The sequence below is a fragment of the Nicotiana tabacum genome, chromosome 9, assembly GCF_000715075.1.
Source record: "Nicotiana tabacum cultivar K326 chromosome 9, ASM71507v2, whole genome shotgun sequence".
In the NCBI taxonomy this organism is placed as follows: Eukaryota; Viridiplantae; Streptophyta; class Magnoliopsida; order Solanales; family Solanaceae; genus Nicotiana; species Nicotiana tabacum.
The window spans coordinates 35,880,774-35,903,623 of NC_134088.1; the positions used below are offsets into that span (position 1 = coordinate 35,880,774).

A 22,850-nucleotide genomic window follows, 5' to 3' on the forward strand; every position below is an offset into this window, starting at 1 on the left:
TCATGGCCTGTGAATCCCTTATCAAACGCTTCATGGCCCAGGACATCATCCTTATCGTCCAAAGACAACTCTCATAGTCCGAAGGGAATTTGCATCATGTTTAAATTTTTGCAATAACCCATATATATTCACATGAATCGTGTTTTAAGTTTTGCAGGTAACTCGGGAGGTAACCGTTCTACAAACAAGAGCAATTCTCTTTCCGGTTTCCATTCACAACGTTCACATCCTTCGATCATCTCAAACATAACCGATGATCAGTAATTGATTACCTTTTGTTCTATAACCATGCAAATATCTTCCTTGTATATCTGTAACGTTCAATTTGCATTCATAACCCCACCTGAAATTATCCGTTACTCACGACACTATCCGACTCAAAAGATCCTTTTTCGAAACACATGACCAATCTTATAACAATTCCATCGGTTTCATTTGTCGTTGGATCCAGAACTACACACAGCCTTATTCTCGTAACACCAGGGATATGTAGGCAACTCAAGAATCATGGTTCGGCCCCACTTTTTTCAAAACGCATAATTTCTCACTCACTTCAGACAAAATTGATCATCATTTTCTTTACCCGACAACTCTTTCATCATTCCCGCGTAAAGAGGGGCAGTTGTTGATAACCAATTTTGCCCACATATTTTTCAAATAATATATATACCTTCAAAAAATCATTTTTGCATCATAACTCAATTTACAAGAGTCATATAGGTATTATTTATAATCTTCCATAATTTTTAAAGCTTTAAAATTAATTTATTTTGCATTTAAATTACTTGAATATGTATTAATTACCCCCTTAAATTATGTTGTGATGATTTAATCCCCAAAATTTATTATTTACAATCACATATATGCTTTACAATATTTTATTTTATTTTATATAATTTTATTTGCATTTTTATGTTATTTACACATTTTTGCGATTGTAGCATATATTTTGCAATTAATTACATTTTATTATTTTATTTTAAGTCAAAATAACTTTTATATGTTTACAACCTTTAGCTATTATTTTAAAATGCCTATTTGCTTTAATAATTCTTTTTTACACTTATTTAGATATTTTTATTAATTTTGTTTTTCTTAATTCCTTTATTTTTAAAGATGGCCCAAACCAGGCCATTTTTCGGATTAATTGGCAGCCCAAACAACCCACCTTAGCCCAATAACGCACCTGCCCAACCCAAACGACCATGTTTTAAACAACCCGATCGCAACCCGTTCGATCCTAGCCGTACTTGTTATTTTTTAGCGGGCCTATACTTGTTTCAGTCTGTATTTTGTCATTTTGAGCTTGTATTATTCCATTTTTGTCTTGTAACTTGTAATAATGAATAATAGGGTGTTAGTGAAATTGGAAATTGGGTGTGCTTTCTTCTTGCATAAAGGGTAGAGAACATGCCTATAGGGTCTACGTGCTTTATTTGTTATCTTGTTTAACTTGCTCTACTTCTGCACGCTAGTAGAATCATATCTCTAGGAATGGCACACACCTCACCTAATTTGTCTAATACTCGTACACTATCTCAAACATGCTATTAATCGACATACTTGTTATTACTGTGCGTTTAGACAACATGCCTATAAGACGTATATTATATGCTTTTGCTAACCTAGATATCATGCCTATAGGACTTCAAATAATTAATTGATCAAATTGCTTCTATTACTTTTGGTGCACTATCCATCTAGATATAATGACCATAGGACACTAATCTCTTAATCAACTGCTTCTGCCGTTTTATTACACTTCCACCTAGATAGCATGCCAATATGAATAAGTATGTTAATAGCGAGTTCAAATATGAACTATTAGAAATATTGCCTATATAATACTGTTATTTTCCTAGAAAGCATGTCTATAGAATCAAATGCTGGAAATTACCAGTTTTAATAGATTTCACTGCCCATTGTGCAAACAATTTAGAAATCATGCCTATAGGATAGTGTCACTCGCCTGAGACGCCTATCTATAAAATCCGTGCTAATAATCCTCAGTGTGCAAACAGCTTACTGCCTCCTCGCCTAAGTCACTTAGAACAATAACGATGCATATACGATACTGGAATTCAGAATCACCTAGAAACCATGCCTATAGGACTCTAAGTCTCGATTCTGGGACTATGTACTGCCCAAACTACCCGTGTGCATTTGTTCCGGAGGCTAACTTGGGCCTTTAATTGTCTTTATGTAGAGTCTTATCTGTTTTGAATGTCTCTTAGTTTTATCATTTTGAACAGCCTAGGTAAAGTCTAGAACCATCCAAATAATAGGTCCAACGCTTGCTGGACCATAGGTACGGGACGTTTAGTGCACACATAGGATACGATTTAGAATTGAATTAGAGCGCCTTTAGGTAACAACTTCAACATAGTAATTGGGTAGCAGGAGATGATAGTTTGTACCCGCTGAATAATATGAGCAACCTCTACCTTAAGGGAGTTGCGAAGTATTATTTATGTTGCACGGGGTGATCCTTTAGGCTAAAACACTTAGGACCCTCCCTCCCCCATCTTATCTTTGAATTAAGTGTTTGTATTTATTCAAATTCATTTAATATAAACCAATGTAGTTTCATCCTTGTGATCATTAAGATTTGTACCAATTCTCATGTGTTATAGTAAGACTCTTCAACTTCTAAATTTTCCTTTGTTTATTTGATCACCTAGACTAATTACATAATCCACATAGTTTAAAATTCGTTCAGGACCCACAGTTGTGGACCTCGAAGAGTGCCTAACGCCTTCTCTTTGAGGTAATTTGAGCCCTTACCTGATCTTTGGTGATATAGACTAGTCAAACAGAGTTATTTCCAAATAGGTGTGATAACGCACCTTAAAAATCGTTAGGTGGAGATTCTTCTCTTTAATACCTTCATGTAAAAGAGTTGTCACACGTCGAAACTCGCTTTCACAAGAAAACAGGGCGCGACAAGTATGAAACTAAAACGCTTTCACGGATTAAGAGGAAAGAAAACTATTACTGTATATTATTTCAAGCTCGAAGGCTTACAAGAAGACAATATCTTGGAATAGTCATGGGATTCTAAAAAATAAACAAGTATCCTGGAACATTCATGGGACATCCAAAAAGAAAATTTTTAAAATACCCAAAAAATAAAAGATTACTAAACCAATCTGGTCACTGTAAGGATTCATCAACAGCCACTAGAAAAAGGGTACGAGGGAGCAATGGGAGAAAATTGAGGAGTGCCTAAAGGAGGAGAAACTTGAGATGTTGAGGGGAGAGAGCACACAATAATAGCCCTTTCACCTGCATTGCCCTCTGGCATGTCTCGATCCGACTCATCCCCGAAAGAGTAATTATCAATGTCGTCATAATCTAGTTTCAGTTGGGTGGCTCTCTATGCTTGCTTGGCCTCGTTTATCTCTTCGTCCAAGTCCAGATCGCCATAATGAATAGCCCTTAGCATTTTCAACTTGGATTCTAGAAATATGACATACTCATAATGGATCTCAAATTCCCTCGAATCGGAGGCTATGTTGTCTCTTTCACGCTTGAGCCTCTCCTCATCAACTCTTGAAGCTCCAAGATGTGCCTCAAGAGCCCTTTCTCTCTCCTCCATATTGTAAAGGTTGGCCGCTAGAATGACTCACTACTTGGTAACCCTATCTAAGAGGGACAACCTTTCGTTAAGAACTACTTCAATTTGAAAAATCCTCTTAGTAGACTGGGCTAGCTCAAACCTCACCCGCTCCAACTCCTCCATCACTGCCTTGGCCCGGAATCACGAGCTACCTTCATAGAATGTTCTCTCCAAACCTCAATACATCCAGCCTTGATGAGGCCCTTTAGCTCCCCAATCTCCCTCTCAAAGCGACGGGTCCTTTTCGCAAGCTGGAAAGACATCAAATTGTCCCGTACAGACAAAGGGAAGGTTTTAACATCAACATCAAAGCAAAATACAACATAGAATCCAACATAAAAACATACTTGTAGAGTATAATTAAGCATGTTGATCACAAGATGCGAGGTGGGCCTCTTCCCCAACCTCTATAAGTCAACCCCCTCAAGAACCTCCTACATATTGTGTTTCTTCTGGGTATTCAGGGAGGCACTATCTTGGGAGGAGATAGGGCTACTAGGATTGTATTCAGAGTAGGATCGGATGGAGGAATTTATAGAATGACCTATGCTTCCGCTGCAAGGGAACCAGTCTTCACCAACTTCTCAAAATACCCTACCAGGAACGCCTCCTCCTAAGCATCTATGAATACGAGACCAGACTACCAAGGAAGAGAGGGCCACTTCCCAAAGCTAGACCGAGTCCTTCTTCTAGGAAAGCCGGTAGGAGCATTGCCGGAGCATCGGCTTGAAAGTTTTTCTTGTTGTGCCTAGCTGTTGCAAGTTCCTGAATCCTTTCTTGAGTAGCGGTCGAGAAAAGATCAACCAAGGCCCAGGATAGAGGTTTCTTCAACTGAGTGCCTGCAAAAAAGAAAGATGACTTCTCCTATAAGAAATAAACAAAAACTTACAAAAATACCAAATAAACTATGACTCCTGGCCCTTCACTCGGAAACTTTGGAGATGTTCCTCAAAAATCTCTCCAACAATGGAGAACATGAGAAGATCATTGCAACTCACTCCTCAATGTGCGTGCCTCTCCAAGCGTGCAAAGAACGACTGTGATTAGGATATCGGGGTGAAAGGCAAAAGATAATTTTAAGTGAAAAATAGCACACCTACGATTGTTATTCGAACTCTCAGAGAATGATCTACCCACCATTTAGGTAAGCGCCCAGATAGGAATAGAAATTAAGGGATCATGCCACCCTCTATCATGATTGCCCTCGGTGTCCACAATCTTTCAGGTGCTCCAATTAGCAAGAATGATGATGCTACCCCAGTACAACTTACGAAGAATATAGATGAAGAATATGTTTAAGAGAAATATTTACTATGGCCAAATTTGACACCTACGAATGACCGTACTAACCTGAGCCAAACTAATATTAAAGTGCCAACATAGATCCCGGATTATAGAATCTATCAGGGGGTGGATTTCAAAGTAAAAGGGTAAGTTTAGAAGAAAATATAACCCTCTATAACTTAAAATCTGCTTAGAGTCCAAGGGGACCCGAACGTCCACGTGCTCCCCGCCATACTCTTCCTTTAACAGATGAAGATGATGTGGTAACACTAGAGAGGGAAAAACATCCACAGGGTATGCAGTGCTATTCCACACACCGTCGTCTGTCCATATATCACATGTATTTGCAAAACCTCTTAAACAATAGGCTCTATCTCGGTCTTCGGCCTTTTACTAGAATAATCCTTTACCGTTTTCTTTCCTCTTGCCCTGAGCAGACTCAGACGCTTCACTAGAGAGTTATGTCGCTAAAGAAGATAGAGCCTCTAGGGAGGTGGCAGTAGCAGGATGAATATCTTTTTTGTCCATAGTGCTACGCAGGGAAACTAACACAAAGAAGGAAAAAGTGAGAACGCAATTGAATCAAGAAAGGTAGTAGAAGTTGTGGTATCGATTGTTTGCATAAATAAGCAAACACGTAAGGCCAAAACCTATAGAGAGTCGGGCTTACATCAATCACCAAAAGTAACCATCATTGCCTAGGAAACTGCTATCAACAGTAGACCCGGCAATATCTTGCCATATGTCACAAACATTAATGAGAGACTGCACACGTGTCATCAATCACAGTTCAAATCACGTCATCTCAGGGAGATGAAAGAGAAATCTTTTTCGTTAAGACATCTGTCAAGATTTAACTTATTGGGAGTATTCCATTCCTCGAGTACATCTTATGAATCACCTACAGAATGGGGGGACGATCATATCGTGTCAAAATAACTAGCTCGGTTAAAAGTTAAATCATGGCAAAAATAGCTTTGGGGAAACAGTTTTGCGAAGCTAAGCTCTTTCATTAAGAGGCCACAACTAGAGACTGTCTGGAGACAACGATCGACCCCCATGACCAAAGATCACTTCAAAAAGGATGGATCAAACAGGGAAGGTCTCTCTCGAGAAATGCCTAGATTTGGGGACTTTGCCTATGTTAAATTTTTACATAATAAAGGAAACATTTCTCATACAATTGTTTCCCGGGTTGTGATGCAACACCTTTCAGTCGGGTAAACAACCCCAAACGAGCCCCAAAATAAGGGGTGACGTCATCTTCATAGGCATCAAAAAATATAAAAAGTCCTAAGAGGAAACCTTAACTAACTTTTTAAACGTTCAGTGAGTTCATCCCAATGGTTACTTAGGCTAAGCCTATAAGATTGCAGCAATCATTACTCACGAATGTACAAAAATAAAATGAAAAAGAATAGTTAATTAATATATATATATATATATATATATATATATATATATATATATATATATATATATAATATCAAAGGCATAGAAAAGCCCGTAATACGCAACAAATTTATTTTTTGCAGAAAGACCCTCATAGGCCTCTTGTTCCCAGAAAAGAAGCTTGGGAGGAACAATGGAGTGATGAAGAACGGGAAACTGGAGGAGTCGGGCATGAGCTTCAGTATCCTCGTTCCCGGAGACTTCAGCAGGCTGAAAAGGGGCCGTACCTTTATTCTCTTCTTCATCTTCATCCCCGGACCCTTCAAAAGCATTAGAGGCAGAAGAGCTCGAAGGCTTCGCCCTCTCCATAAGTTCATCCACTTTAACAATCTCTTTATTGAAATAGAAACCCTCAAAATGGACCTCGTGAAGTGTCTTTTGACGAGCCAGTAGGTAGACATACTTTTTACCCTCTTCTTCCTCCTCTTTAGCCTCCTTTAATTTCGCGGCGATGTCATCCCACTTGGCCTAGAATTGATTCCTTTCTGCCTCAGATATTTCTAGGGACCTATAAGCCTAGTCGGTTCCTCAAATAGCCTCTACCACCGATCCTCAAGGGCCTCCATCTCATAGGTAGACTTAATCCATTCCTCCACCAAACTTATGTGTTGGTCCTCCTTCGTCTGAATAGCGATTTCAAAGTTCTGCACCTTTTGATCCAGGTAGCCAAACTGCAAGGAGAACTCGAGCTCTTGAGCCTTTTTCCCTTACTATAGATGGCTTATCCTTTCGAGAGCCTCCCGAATCTCTGAGGATATAGCCTCATTCTCCATATTCATCTCTACCAGGGTTAGTGCTAACCTCTCAATCTCTTATTCTTACTCGTGCAGGATGATATCATTCCTCATGATTCTAGCATATAGTTTTGTCGTTGTCGGTTAACCTATAAAAATCTATTAGGAAGACAAAAAGATAAAAGGAACCGATCAGAAAAAAAGAGATGTTTAGGACTATAACATGAACCCTGAATACATCACATGATTGGCAAGAGCCGCCGACAAAGCTTTGTCTATGTACTTTTATTCTAAAGGCCCGATAAAACATTTCAACTATAGAATAACCTTTTTCGGCCTCTGAAAGACGTTCACTTTAGAGGAAAATCTATCAAGACTTCCCTCTTTAGGACAGTAGACTCTTCGAATTCCAGGCATAGGGGCACCTAAGGTAAGGTTACAAAATAGGGGTCCACGTTGGACCCACCAAAACCATGCTTCGTAGACTCCGACCCCTCCGAAAGAGCCATAGCTGACTCATCGAACTCCTCAAGTGAAAGTATCATAGCTTCTCCCTCCTGCACCATTGACTCTTTGCTGGATCTTTGCATCAGGGAAAATTCTGGTTAGTCATCATTCACCACAAGAATGGTTGGAGGAGCAGGAGGAGGGGGAAGTTCATCCTCCTCTGACTCATCTCAAAGCCGAAAAAAGAAACAAGAGGCGGGACTAAAGGATTGATTTCTTCCTCTTTCTCTTGGGATGCCTTTTTGGAGTTCTTCTTCTTCTTGGGCTTAAAGGCTAAAGGCCCCTCCTCCACGACTTTTTACTTAGGCAAGGATGGCTAGTGAACAAGATCTTGACGGATCTCAAGATATATAACCTTAATCCATGCCGATGATCTCCTAGACTCGACATCTACAACAACAGAAATGGAGTATTAGGAATACCAAGAAAAAGAAAAATTTGTGTATCCTTACGTCAAAATATCTATAGCATGATTTTTAACTCACATCTTTTGATGAGAGATTGGTTTCCTTGTCCTCACGTCCATAGTCGCCCACTTTAAAAAAAAATCAACCCACTCCTCCATATCCCGAAGCGGACCGCTGACAGATTCCGGAGTTGCTGCTATAGTATAAGTCAGAAGATCTTTAATCAAGAAAGAGAAAATGACAAATGAGAAAAAAAAGGAAGGGCTTACGCTTGAAATACCAATTCTCTGGGAAGGAGAGGTCTCTTTTGCTCAAGATATCTCGGTTAGATACTCTAATGAACCTCTCATACCATCTGAAAATTGTCCTTCATATTAGCAAGAAGGCGATGGATTTCCCAACTCGCCAACATCAACATTGATACCTTGTAAAGCTTGAGGCAGTAGATATGGATGAGATTCTTGAATGAAAAGCTTTTTTATAACATTTTAGCAAGGAACCTCGAGTATTTCATTGACTGACACATGCTTAATTCTAATTGACCTAGGCAAACGTTGTACACCCTGCAAAGGTCTTTTATCACCAGGGTCAATGGTTGGCTCAAACCCGAGGGTGAATAGGTGGGTGAATACAAATAAAAAACCTTCCTGGTAGATGGTTATGTTCTCACACGCTTTGGGAAGGAACGCTTGAACCTTACCTTCCCATGCACAGTCTCTCAAGACCGTTGGAAGATGCTTCTCTTATAAAACTAGCAAAAAAGTTTCAATTGCCCTTTCCAGAGTTGTGCTCTTGTAGTCGTAGGGCAAAATAATATAAAGGGCCTTCGCAAGAACCTCCACATTTTTTGCTTCGGTCTGTTCTTTCTTTCCCTCGCCTGAAGTTTTGGCGGCCTTGTCTTTCTTAGCAGGGGTAGTACCAACTCAATCATAGGCGTGGCAGCCGGAGATACTCCACTTTCATCAAAAGAGGTTGATGATCTCTCTCCCAACATCCTAGTGGATTTTCTACCTCTACTTCTCCTAGTAAGGAAGATGGTTTTCTCACCATCATATCCTCCATGGTTGCAGCGGTCGCTGGCAGAGGGGAAACGATAGTAGCCTTAATAGTGGAAGTTATTTTGTGAGCACTAACTGGAGTACTTTGAGAAGCCATTGCAAATTGTGATAGAAAGATAAAGGAAAACAAGAAGTGGTAAAGTTGAAGGTATCCTAAAATAGAAAAAAGCGACAATCAAATTAGGGAGGTTTCAGAGAACAAGTTTGAGCAAAAGGTCATAAATACAAAAGAAGGGGACGGTTCTTATAGGCAAGGTCATCATGACCTTGGTAACCGCTATGGAGTCAGAATCCATTGACGACCCCTACGTGTCAAAAAATTTTAAATGGAACTAACTAGATACCCTTTCAGATTAAAAAATAATGACGGTTGCGTGGTAAATCTTGCCAAAAAATCCTTTTGTAACACGTCAAAGAACATACTACATCCCGGATATTTCTTGAGAATTATTCGAAAAATGAGAGGACTATATGTATCGGTAAAATCTAACTTTGACAGTTGTGTAGGTTACGTGGCAACACAACATTTCTTGAGATAGGTTTTATCGTGGGGAGACAGAACCATGTCCCAGTGAAATACTCTAAAGATGGTTCCGGGGATCCATTAGTGAAGCAATAGCTTGGGGTCTAAGTTGATGTTTAACCGTCTCTGATATATTAGAGATCCACTATGCTAGATACGTTTTTCACAACCGTCAAGTTTCCCAGCAGTTACGAACTACCCAAAGTGATTTGCGAAAGTAGGATTGAGCATATGAACATTATGCTTAGGCTATAAATACTCTCATTTTTCTCACTAGTAATTTATTCAAAGACAACTGAACTTATTCATTACTAAAGTCTGTTGTATTTTTGTCGGGCAATCAATCTTTACTCTACAAGCATTGTGGCTTCTTTTGCTTATCTACGTTAATTGCCTTATTATCATTATTTATTGTTCATATTGTCTAATCATACGATTCACTCGACTAAGCTTTGATTTGAACCGATTGCTCGTGACTTCATTCAATATAAATTTAATTATTTTATCCTGAAATTATTTTTAGGTTAAACATAATTATTATGAAAATTATTAACTGCACATGAAATTACTTAATTTTTCTCTAACTAATTCAGTCGCAAAAATAGTCAAACTTACTTTCTTAGTATCTTACAATATTGTTCAGATTTTAAAAGAGTGATTGAAAAGATTGAAAGAATGAAACAAAAAAAAAACTAGCAAAAATATTCGTAAAAGAGTAATAGGAAAAGAAACAGATGTACTTAATTTTTCTCATGTAGATGGGCTTTGTAGGTAGGAGATGATAACAAGATATGCAAATTAAAAGAAGAATGTCTTTTTATAAAAATAAAAAATAAAAAAATCCCTTTTCTATTGCAATGGTGGACGGAGAGAGAAGATGAAAGCAATTTAAAGAAATTCAGAGGTTGTACTCCCTCGTCATAATTTATGTGTCGGTACTTGAATCGCCACGTAATTTAAGAAAGAAAAAAAAATATTTTTAAAGTTTGTGATTTGAAATAAATTATAGATATTTTTGTGATGGTAAATAAATTCATTAAGGTTAAAATAATAATTTTAAAAACGGTAAATGGCCAAATATATTCATGTACTTTCGAAAATGATCTAAAAATTCCCTTCGTTATATTACTAGGCTATATATACCCTTCCCGTCATACTTTGGAACAAATATACCCTTATTTTGGATGAAGTGTCACGTGTCAGCACCAAATGAAAACGATCCATTTCTTTTTTTTTTCCTGATCCGTTTTAAAAAACCCACCATCCGACCCGTTTTAAAATTCAATTTTTTTAAAGTATATATCTTGTAAAAACTAGAAAAAAATTGTAAAAATTGAAAAAAAATAAAAAAAAATTTACAAAATATATATTTTTAAGTCTTTTCAGTTTTTTTAAAGTATGTTTTTTGTAAAAACTGAAAAAAATATTTTTTTAAAAAATGATTTAAAAACTGAAAAATATATATTCTGTAAAAACTGGAAAAAAAGAAATTTTCAAAATTTATATTTTTTAGTTTTTTCAGTTTTTTAAAGTATTGTTTTTTGTAAAAGCTGAAAAAAAGAAATTACAAAATATTTTTATTTTTTTAAAACTAATGCATATGTAGTCTACTGCTTTAGGAGAGTCTTTTTTTTTCCAGTTTTTTTAAAAAATATTTTTTTTTTTCAGTTTTTACAAAAAGAATACTTTAAAAAAACTGAAAAGACTTAAAAATATATATTTTACAAATTTTTTTTTTTCAGTTTTTACATAATATATATATTTCAGTTTTTAAAGCATTTTTAAATTATTTCTTTTTTCAGTTTTTACAAAAATAATACTTTAAAAAAACTTAAAAGACTTAAAAATATATATTTTGTAAATTTCTTTTTTTTTTCAGTCTTTACAAAAAAAAAATCAGTTTTTACAAAATATATGCTTTAAAAAAAAACTGAATTTTAAAACGGTTCGGGTGGTTGGTTTTTTTAAAACGGATCGGGCAAAAAAAAAAATGAGTCGTTTTAATCTGGTGCTGACACGTGGCACTCCATCCTAAATAAGGGTATATTTGTTCCAAAGTATAACGAGAAGGGTATATATAACCCAATAGTATAACGAGAAGTATTTTTAGACCATTTCGAAAGTATAAGGGTATATTTGACCTTTCGCCGTTCTAAAAATGTGATATTCTTTTTGGGACTGAATAAAAATGAAAGAGTACCAGATAAATTGGGCCGATAGAAATAGCAAACTTAATCAAGGATTTGAAAGAGTCTGTAATACAATTTTATCAAGAAGTTGAATGGATGCAGCAGTACAACTTTATCCGGTTCATTAATCTGATTTTATTATAGTACAAATCTATTATCCATTGAAAGGTGAATTTATTTTTTTCAACAAAAATATTATAGGGATAGAGTTTAAGGAAAGGATAAAATGATTGTTGAGTTTTAATAATATTTTAGTAATTCAACCTTAGTTTTCAATTCTTCCTACTTTACGTAGCATATAATTATCAAGTCCATGTGCTGGGGGGCCATTCTCTTCTTCCGGAAAACTTTGATACAGTGGCGGGGCCGGTTTTCCTCTAAAATGTCAAACTATTGGTCATGGTCGAGCTTTGTTTAGTAAAGAGAGAGTCGTGCTTTGTGGTGCTCTAGAAATACAAGACATTATGTTTGAATGTTGACAGAAAGAAATTACGTTGTCGTCAATAGTGGGTGTACATGTGAATGTAACAAGTCCAGCCGCACTTTAATTAACGACTATATATTCGGAGACTTGGAGATGCTTGTTCTTTATTGGATGGAAACAAGGAAAATAGACTGAAATTAAGAGCTTTACAGTTGGTTTCTCGGTTCGAGGATTTAGAAAACGGAAAAGGCCAAATATACCCGGTACTATTCGATAGGGTTTGAATGTACTTCTCGTTATAATTTGAGTTCATATATACCCTTATCGTTATATTATTGGTTCAAATATACCTCTTTTTCGTTAAGTTTGTCCAAAAGTGGACTCCAATCCTACGTGGTACTGATATTTGATGAGCTGTATGTCACATGGCCTGTCACCTCAGCGTCTCTAACCTATTTTATCCTTCCCTTCTATTTTTTTTCCACCACTAAAATTTTTTTCCACTCCATCATGATTGTTACCATTACCGTTACCATGCAAAATATTGTATTTCAAATTTTAGTCTTTTATAAATGGATTAGGGGCGCTGAGGTGGCGTGTCATGTGGCATCCACCTCATCAATATCAGTGTCACATAGGATTGGATGTCAAGTTAGGACAAATTTAACGAAAAAGGAGTATATTTGAACCGATAATATTACGGCATGGTAATATTTGATCCAAAGTATAACGAATGGAATATTTAAATATTTTCTTATAGTACATGGGTATATTTGGTATTTTGCCGTTTAGAAAAATATATTTTATAATTTAAATGTCATGACCCAATACCATTATTTGGGTGTGATGGCACCTAACGTACTTGGTAGGCAAACTGAATAGAACAAAGACTAATCATAATAATAGCATTGATAAAATAATTCAAGTCTAAAGCCTTCAAAATAACATAATAACATCAATACATGATAAATCCCATAGAACTAGTAAATAAAGAGTCATGAGCTCGAAAAAAAATGAAAATACAAGTCTGAAAAAACTGAATAGTCGTACGGTACGAAATAAAGACAACAATACAAAATGGAAAGAGACTCCAAGACTGCGGTCAAGAAGCAGCTTTATCTCGTCTTTCAGACAACTCATCAAGAAAAACTCCGCTACTGGTGTCTTGGTCCAATACCTAGATCAGCATAATTAAATGGAGAGTGTAGTATGAGTACAACTTGATCTCATGTAAAAGAAGCAAAAATTATAAATGATACTTGCTAATCACATGTACAACTCATGAATCTAACGAGTACAGAAAAATAATATGATCAAACCATAAATCACAGAAAGAACTATCTTGTCGTACACAATTATTCAAGTACTCTACCTAGTAATTGATCCAACATATAAAGATGATATGCAGGTAAATCAGGTAAATAACCAAGGAAATTGCAAGTAAAGATGTAATGCAATAATCAAAACAAACACTAGCCACACTTTCCTCAGAATCTCAATACTCAAACCAAACCATAGATAAGTTTTTATTAATCCGCGTGTACACCATCAAGAAGAAACATGAAAGGGTGACCCTAGGGGATGGATGGATCCATATCCATATGTTGCACGGTGTAGTCAAGTGCATTAATCATAATTCGCCTATCATGGTCACATGCTCAACATCATCACCTGCCAGACGTGGTCACAGGCTCAATATCATGGATATACCTTGCATGGTCAACAACACAATATCACAATTCACACAACATGGTCATAGGCAGATTATCAAAATTCGCCCGCACGTGGTCACAAGCACAATATCGCAATCTGCCTGGCATGGCCATAGGCAGAATATCACAATCCGCCCGGCGTGATCATAAACACAATATCACAATCCACCTAGCGTGGTCACATGCTACCAATCCAAACCATATCACACAGAAAGCAAATATACAAGAATACATCTATATGATCAATGAATATCAAATTTCATACTCCTGGACTGGTGTAAGTGAAATGCTAAGGTGTATGCATGTGTAAGTGTGATATCATAGCTCAAATCAGGTAAATACATCACAAAATGGAAACTATCAGGTTCAATAAGGAGATTAACCTCTATGTAATCTCAAACATGACTTAACTCACAACAAGGGTACAAATTAGAGTGGCATCACAGCATGAAGCTTAGCAATCACATAGGATTAGCCCCACACATGTGCACCACCCATAGCACATAGCTATCACAAATAACTCAGGAAACTAGTGCCTCAACTAAGTTTATGTAAGATACTTACCTCAAGCAAGTCAAATAAATCCTCTAATAGGCCCTTCCGGCGTGAATCCACCTCTGGACGACTCGAATCTAGCCAAAATAACTTAATATCATCAATAAAAGCCATAGGAAATGATTCTAAATGTTAAAGCTAATATCTTTAACCAAAATTAATAAGTCAATCTCGCGCCCGCACTCCGGAATTAGAACAAACTCATAAATTCGACACTAATTCCGATACAAGTTCAAATATGTGTATTTTATCCACTTCTGATCTCAAATCGACCCTCAAATCATCAATTCTCACTCTCTGAAATCATAGTTCAAAAACCCCAAAAAACCCATCTTTAATTCATGAAAAATAGGTGTAATAATCATTGGGTAATCAATAACTAACACCAAAATTAAATAGAGATCACTTACCCATTCAATTGTGATGAAAAGCACTCCAAATATCGCCCTCAACCGAGCTCAAAAATTCCTAAAATGAGAAGAAAAGACCAAAGCCTTGATTTTAAATCTTGTCCAGCAAAATCGCACTTGCAGTTCATGTAGTCGCACCTACGAAGCCGCATCTGCGGAAATACCAAAGCAGATGTGGACACAACAAATCCCCTGACCTTTCGCTTCTGCGGATCATTCCTTCGCACCTACGAGTGTGCTTCTGTGGAAAATTGGCTGCATTTGTAGCTGCGCACCTGTGCTCCATGGTTCGCATCTGCGGACTTCCTCTGGCATCCTCCTCCTTTGCATTTGCAATCAAACGACCGCACGTCCAGCTCTGCATCTATGGCCAAGTCCCTTGCAGATGCGAAAACACCAGAAGCCTGAACCTTTAGCAGTACAACTAAATCCACAAATGGTCTAAACTCCATCCGAAACTCCCTCAAGGCCCTTGGGACCCCGTCCAAAGATACCAACCAATTCCAAAAAATAACATAGACCTACTCGAGGCCTCAAATAAAAATCAAACAACATCAAAACCACAAATCATACCTCAATTAAAGTATAAGGAACTAATCCAAGTTTCAAAATTCAAAACTTACGCCGAATAAGCCTAAAGAACAAGGACCTCAAATTTTGCATGCAAGTCACAAATGACATAGTTGACCTATTCCAACTCCCGAAACCGAAATCTTATCCCATATCATCAAAGTCAACTCTTGGTCAAACCTATGAACCTTCCAAACCTTCAACCTTCCAAATCTCCAAAAACATCAAATCAACCTACGGGCCGCCGAATCTACATCTGGACATATTCCTAAGTCCAAATTACCATACGAAGCTATTGGGACCATCATAACTCCATTTCGGAGTCGTCTACATAAAAGTCAAACTACGGTCAACTTTTACAACTTAAGCTTCCAACCTTGGGACTAAATATCCCAATTCACTCTGAAACCTATCGGAAACCAAATCAACCACCCCGAAAAGTCTCGTAACCATAAATACACATAATTAAAGCATCAAATAAGTACAATTGGGCTAAAATACTCAAAACAACCGGCCGGGTCATTACATTCTCCCCCTCTTAAGCAAATGTTCATCCTTGAACGAGTCTAGAATCATACCTAGAGTCTCAAAAAGTGAAGGATATCTGCTCCGCATCTTCTGCTCGGTATACCAAGTAGCCTCCTTGACTGGCAGACCCCTCCAGTGCACCTTCACTGATGTTATATTCTTCAACCTCAACTTTCAAACCTACCGATCCAAAATGCCCACCGACTCCACATCATAAGTCAAATCCCCATCTAACTGCACCATGATGAAGTCCAAAATATGTGACGGATCACCAAAATACTTCTGGAGCATAGAAATATGAAACACTAGGTGAACTCTTGATAGACTAGGTGTAAGGAAAGTCTGTAGGCCACCTCTCCAACTCTCTCAAGCACCTCAAAAGGACCAATATACTTAGGGATAAGCTTTCCCTTCTTGCCGAACCTCATCACACCCTTCATGGGTGAAACACTGAGTAGAACCTTCTTACCCACCATATATGCAACATCACATGCCTTCTTTCTATCATAAGTCTTTTGCTTGGACTGCGCTATATGAAGTCGCTCCTAAATCATCGTCACCTTCTCCAAAGCATCACAGACCAAATCAGTGCCCATCAATATAGCCTCCCTAAATTCAAACCAACCAACCGGAGAACGATACCGCCTCCCATATAAGGCTTCATAAGGAGCCATCTGGATACTCGACTAAAAGCTATTGTTGTAGGCGAACTCTGTTAAGGGAAGAAACGAATCTCATGAACCTCCAAAATCAATGACACAGGCACGTAACATGTCCTTCAATATCTAAACTCGGACTACCCCTCCGTCTGAGGATGAAATGCCTTACTTAGCTCGGCCTGTGCGCATAACTCACGCTACACTGCTCTCTAAAACTGCGGTGTAAATTGTGTTCCTCGATCCGAGATAATAGACACGGGCACACCATGAAGGAGAACAGTACCTCGAATATAAATTCGAGCCAGCTGCTCTGAAAAATAGGTAGTCATGACTGGAATGAAGTGTGCAGACTTGGTCAGTCTGTCTACAATGACCCATACTACATCGAATCTCCTCAAGGTCCGTGGAAGACCAACTACATAATCTATAGTGATACACTCCCACTTCCACTCTGGAATATCAAGCCTCTGAAGCAAACCGTCGGGTCTCTGATGCTCGTATTTCACCTACTAACAATTCAAACACTGAGCAACATACTCCATAATATCCTTCTTCATTTTTCGCCACCAATAGGCTGCCTCAAGTCATGGTACATCTTCTCATGGCCCAAATGGATGGAATACGCCAAAATATGGGCCTCCTCAAGTATCAATTCCATAATCTATCCATATTTGAAATACAGATCCAACACTATAGCCTCAATACCCCATAATCACTAATAGTAACCTCCTTGGAATCACTGTACCGCACTGTGTCCTTAAGAACAAGCAAGTGGGGATCATCATACTGACATGCCTTGATGCTCTCAAATAAAAAAATTGTGAAACCACGCAAGTAAGAACCCAACTAGGCTCCGAAATATCCAACCTCACGATACGATTGGCCAAAGCCTGAACATCCAATGCTAATGGTCTCTTCCCAACTGAAATATAAGCAAGATTCCACATGCTCTCAGCCTTCCTATTTAAAGCATTTGGCCATCATATTAACCTTCTCCGGATGATAAAAATGGTGATATCATAGTCCTTTAGTAGCTCTAACCACCTCTGTTGCCTCAAGTATATATCCTTGTGCATGAACAAGTGTTGGAGAATCCTATGATATGCGAACACCTCATAAGACACGATGTAGAGATAATGCATCCAAATCTTCAGTGCGTGAACAATGGATGCTTACTCCAAATCATGTATAGGGTAGTTCTTCTTATGCGACTTTAACTGACATGGAGTATAAGCAGTAACTCTACCCTCCTACATCAACACATGTCAAATGTCAATCTGTGAACCATCACAATAGACTGTATAAGAACCTGTTCCTGAAGGCAAACCTAAAATTGGTGTTGTGGTCAAATAAGTCTTGAGCTTCTGAAAGCTCTCCTCACACTCATCAGACCACCTAAATGGGGCACCCTAATGCATCAATCTAGTCAATGGATCTACTATAGATGAAAACCCCTCTACAAAATGACAATAATACCCAGCCAACCCAAGGAAATCCGAAACTCAGTAGCAGAAGACGGTCTAGGCCAACTCTGAACAGCCTCAATCATTTTTGGATCCACCTTAATCCCTTCATTGGATACCATGTGGCCCAAGAATGTCACCTAGTCAAGACAAACCTCACACTTGGATAATTTAGTATACAAATTCTTCTCCCTCAAAGTCTGGAGCACGATCCTCAAATGCTGCTCATGATCCTCCTGACTGCGAGAATACACCAATATATCATGAATAAAAACTATGATGAAGGAATTAAGATAGGGATGAAATACACTATTCATCAAGTGCATAAAAGTTGTCGGGGCATTAGTCAACCCAAAAACATAACCAGAAACTCATAGTGACTATAGCGAGTCCTGAAAGCCATCTTTGGAATATCTGAAGCCCAAATCTTCAACCAATGGTACCCCAATCTCAAATCAATCTTCGAGAATACCCTAGCTCCCTGAATCTAATCAAACAAATCATCAATACGATGTACTGAGTACTTGTTATTAATAGTAACCTTGTTCATCCGCTTGTAGTCAATGCACATCCTCATAGAACCATCTTTCTTCTTCACAAACAATAATGTTCCACCCCAAGGCGACACACTAGGCATGATAAAACCCTTATCAAGCAACTCCTGTAACTATTCCAATAACTTCTTCAGCTCCACTGGTGCCATGCGATACGGTGGAATAGAGATGGGCTGAGTGCCCGCCACCAGGTCCATACCAAAATCAATATCCCTATCGGGTGGAATGTCTGGTAGGTCCGCAGGGAACACATCTGGAAAGTCCCTCACTACTGGAACTGACTCAACGGTAGGAGTATCAGCACTAACATCCCTCATGAAGGCCAAATATGCCAAACACCCCTTCTCAACCATCTGTTGAGCCTTCAAATATGAAATCACTCTAGAACATGATCTTGGGAGCCTCTCCACTCCAGCCTCAGCAACCCCGGCATAGCCAATGTCACGGTTTTAGCATGATAATCAAGAATAGCGTAATATGGTGACAATCAATCCATGCCTGAAATTACGTTAAAATCTACCATGATGTGCAATAAGAGATCAACTCTCGTCTCATAACCGCCAATGGTAACCACACAAGATCTATATACCCGATCCACCACAATAAAAGCACCCACCGATGTAGATATATGAATAGGCATATCTAAAGAATCACGAGGCATATCAAAATAATGAGCAAAATAAGATGACACATATGAATCAGTGGAACCAGGGTCAAATAACATTGAAGCATCTATGTGGCACACTGAAACAATACATATGATCACATCATCGGAAGCAACTTCTTTTGGCCTAGCTGTAAATGCCTAGCAACAAGCCTGATCACCACCTAATCGACCTCCTCTTCTAGGGTGACCTCTGACTGTCTGAGCCCCACCAATAGCTGGTTGTGCGGGTGGTGTAGCTGTAGGTGCTAAAATCATAGGATATGAGCCATACTGTGGAACTCTACTTAGAAGTCTCGGGAAATCCCTCTTGAGATGACTCAAGTCTCTGCACTCTTTACAACACCTCCTATAAGGCGACTGACCTTGATAACCTGATGAACTGCCTGTGGAAACATGAGTAGATGGAGCACCGTAAAAACTCTGTCTCCACATCACAGTGAATGATGATTAAACTGGATAGGCACTATATAAACTGTGGATAACTGATGAACCAAGAGGAATCTGAAGAGCTCCCTAAGTGGGCCTAAAAGGGTGACCACTGCGATAATGTGACTGGCCTCCAAATGCAGCACTGCTAAAACCACCTGAACCACGTAGCTTCTTAACCTCCCTCTCCTCACGCTCGAGCCTGTGAACATGTTGCAAATGTCTAGCAATCTCAACTACCTAGTCAAACCTAGCATCCATCACGGCCTCTCGGTCCAAACTGTAATGTATACCATAGTTGAGGCCATCAATGAACCTCCTGATCTTCTCCCTCTCTGTGGGAACCAACCCTACTGCATGATCTGCCAAATTTGCAAATCTTATCTCATACTGGTTCTCAAAGACAGGCCATCCTGGAGTAGCTGCTCAAACTTCCTGCGTAGCTCCTCCCTATGGGACGGTGGCACAAACTTCTCTAAGAAGAGAACAAAGAACTCATGCCATGATAGTGGTGTAGCACCGACTGACCTGCTCCTCTCATAGGCCTCCCACCATCTAAAGGCAGCCCAGTAAACTGAAAAGTAGTGAATGAGACCCCATTTGTCTCCAGAATACCTATCATGCAAAGAATCCGATGACACCAATCCAGAGAACTCTGAGCATCCTCTAACTCTCCTCCACTAAACTCTGGAGCAACAATTGGATGAACCGGTAACACCCCTGGTATTTGATAACCTTGAACTAGCGGCTCCGGTGTACGAGTAGCAGGAGTCTGGGCTCCTCCCCCAGCATGTGAGGTAGTAGGTGCAACTGGTATCATAATCGCCTGCGCCAAGCTCGTGCACACACTCAAGATCAGAGACAGCCTCCTGAAAACCAAGTATAACAGTAGGTACCGCCAGTGTTTAAGTTGGTCCGACTGACTCAATAGTATCTGGAACCTGCTCCTCTACTAGAGTGACTGGGTGGCTTCACAAGTGCTGCCCTAACAGTAATATGTATCCCACATCAGCCACTACCTCGGCCCTGGCCTCTCGCGACCCTACCTAGTGGTACTGGTGCATGTCCGCCTGATCCAAGTGAATATGTCCTCACTATCTGTGAGAGAATAGAAGAGTAAAGGTTCAAACTTCAGAAATAATTAATCTGCACTACAAGAATGCAAGAAAGTGAGGTTTTTCCTAACATTTCGGTAGCCTCTCGAAGATAAGTACAGGCGTCTCTATATTGATCCGCAAGACTCTACTAAACTTGCTCATGACCTGTATAACCTATGAACCTAGGGTTCTGATACCAACTTGTCACTACCCAATACCACTAAATAGGCGTGATTGCGCCTAACGCACTTGCTAGGAAAGCCAAACAGAACAAAGATGAGTCATCACAACAACATTGATAAAATAATACAAGTCTAAAGCCTTGAAAATAGCATAATTACGCTAATACATGATAAATCCTCCAGAAATACAAAATCATGAGCTCTAAAAAACGAAAATACAAGTATGAAAAAGCTAAATAGCCATACTATACGAAATAAAGACAATAATACAAAATGGAAAGAGACTCCAATACTACGGTGAAAAAGTAGCTCTACCACATCTCTCAGACAACTCAGCAAACAAAACTCTGCTACTGGTATCTCGGTCCAACATCTAGATCTGCACAATTAAGTGCAGAGTATAGTATGAGTACAACCGATCCCATATAAAAAAACAATAATTATAAATGATATTTTCAAATCACCTATACAATTCATGAATTTTGAAGAGTACAGAAAAATAATATGATCAAGTCATAAAGCCTAGAAAGAACCATCTTGTTGTACACAATTATTCGAGTACTCTACCTAGTAATTGATGCAACACATAAAGATGATTTGCAAGTAAATCCAGTAAATAACCAAGGAAATTGCAAGTAAAGAAGTAACGCAGTAATCAGAACAAACACTGGCCAGACTTTCCTCAAAATCTCAATACTCAAACAAAATCACTTATCAGTTTTCCTCAATCCGCGTGTACACCATCAAGAAGAAACACGAGAGGGTGACCCTAGGAGGATGGATATACGTTGCACGGTGTAGTCACATGCTAAATATCATCATCCGCCTGGCATGGTCACAAGATCAATATCACAAATCTACCTGGCATGGTCACAGACACAATATCACAATCCCCCGGCGTGATCACATGCACAATATCACAATACACCCGGCATGGTCACAGGCACTATATTACAATCCGCCCGGCGTGGTCACATGCTACAAGTTCAAACCATATCACATAAAGCAAACATACAAAAATACATCTATATGATCAATGAATATCAAATTTCATACTTACGGAATGGTACTGTGTAGTGACCTAATCTTGTTTCTATCCATGAAATTTCTATGTACTGGAGTAATTGAGCTGTGATCCATGTTAGAAACCATGTCTAGGCTATATGCTTATCCTGTTGGGACCCACTCAGGTCATTTCTACTGTTGAGTTATCTTTTTAAATGGAAATTACATACTTAGTCATACTCATTCATTGCATATCATATCTCAGTTTCTGTTATCATTTGTCTCACATCATATTATCATTGTTTGGCCGATTAGCATGAGATTTGTGAGGCCGAGAGACTGGAGATATTGATGACTGATTGTGAAGATGTTTATGGATCAGGATGCATGTCGCAATAGGCCAAATTGGCTTTATATTAGTGCTTGGGCAAGAACCGCCCCTTCGGAGTCTGACTTACTTGCAGTGAGCGCGGGTACCTACTAAGTGCGAGTGCCGAGTGATTGGGAGGACTGAGTGACTGTGAGGACTGAGTAATTGTGAGGATTGAGTGACTGTGAAGACTGAGTGACTGGGAGAACTGAACGAATGGATACTCCGAGAGTATGCGTATGGTTTTATCACTTTGTTGCAATACAGTTGGCATGCATACTTGACATGTAGGCATTGAGATATATTTCCTCATGTTGTATGATATTGTGACATTCATGACTTCACATACATATAAGCATAAAGATGTACTTTCCTCATGCCATCTGATAATGAAACTTCTTACCTGTTGTTGAATGTTTTTTTTGGAAAAATCATATTTTTCAGATTTATTTATA

The 22,850-nt window shown here is 38.6% G+C and overlaps 1 long non-coding RNA gene across 2 annotated transcripts; it reads right to left on the reverse strand.

Moving 5' to 3' along the window:
* Positions 1-2,974: 2,974 nt before the first annotated feature.
* Positions 2,975-6,248, reverse strand: LOC107774552 (uncharacterized). 2 transcript variants are annotated; one of them, XR_001645539.2, is made up of 2 exons: positions 4,757-6,248; positions 2,975-4,458 (listed from the first exon to the last, which is right to left on the reverse strand). It is a non-coding gene; the product is annotated as an uncharacterized LOC107774552 (long non-coding RNA). The 2 variants fall into 2 exon arrangements; XR_001645540.2 differs by having other exon boundaries at positions 4,716-6,248.
* Between the last annotated feature and the right edge of the window lie 16,602 nt (positions 6,249-22,850).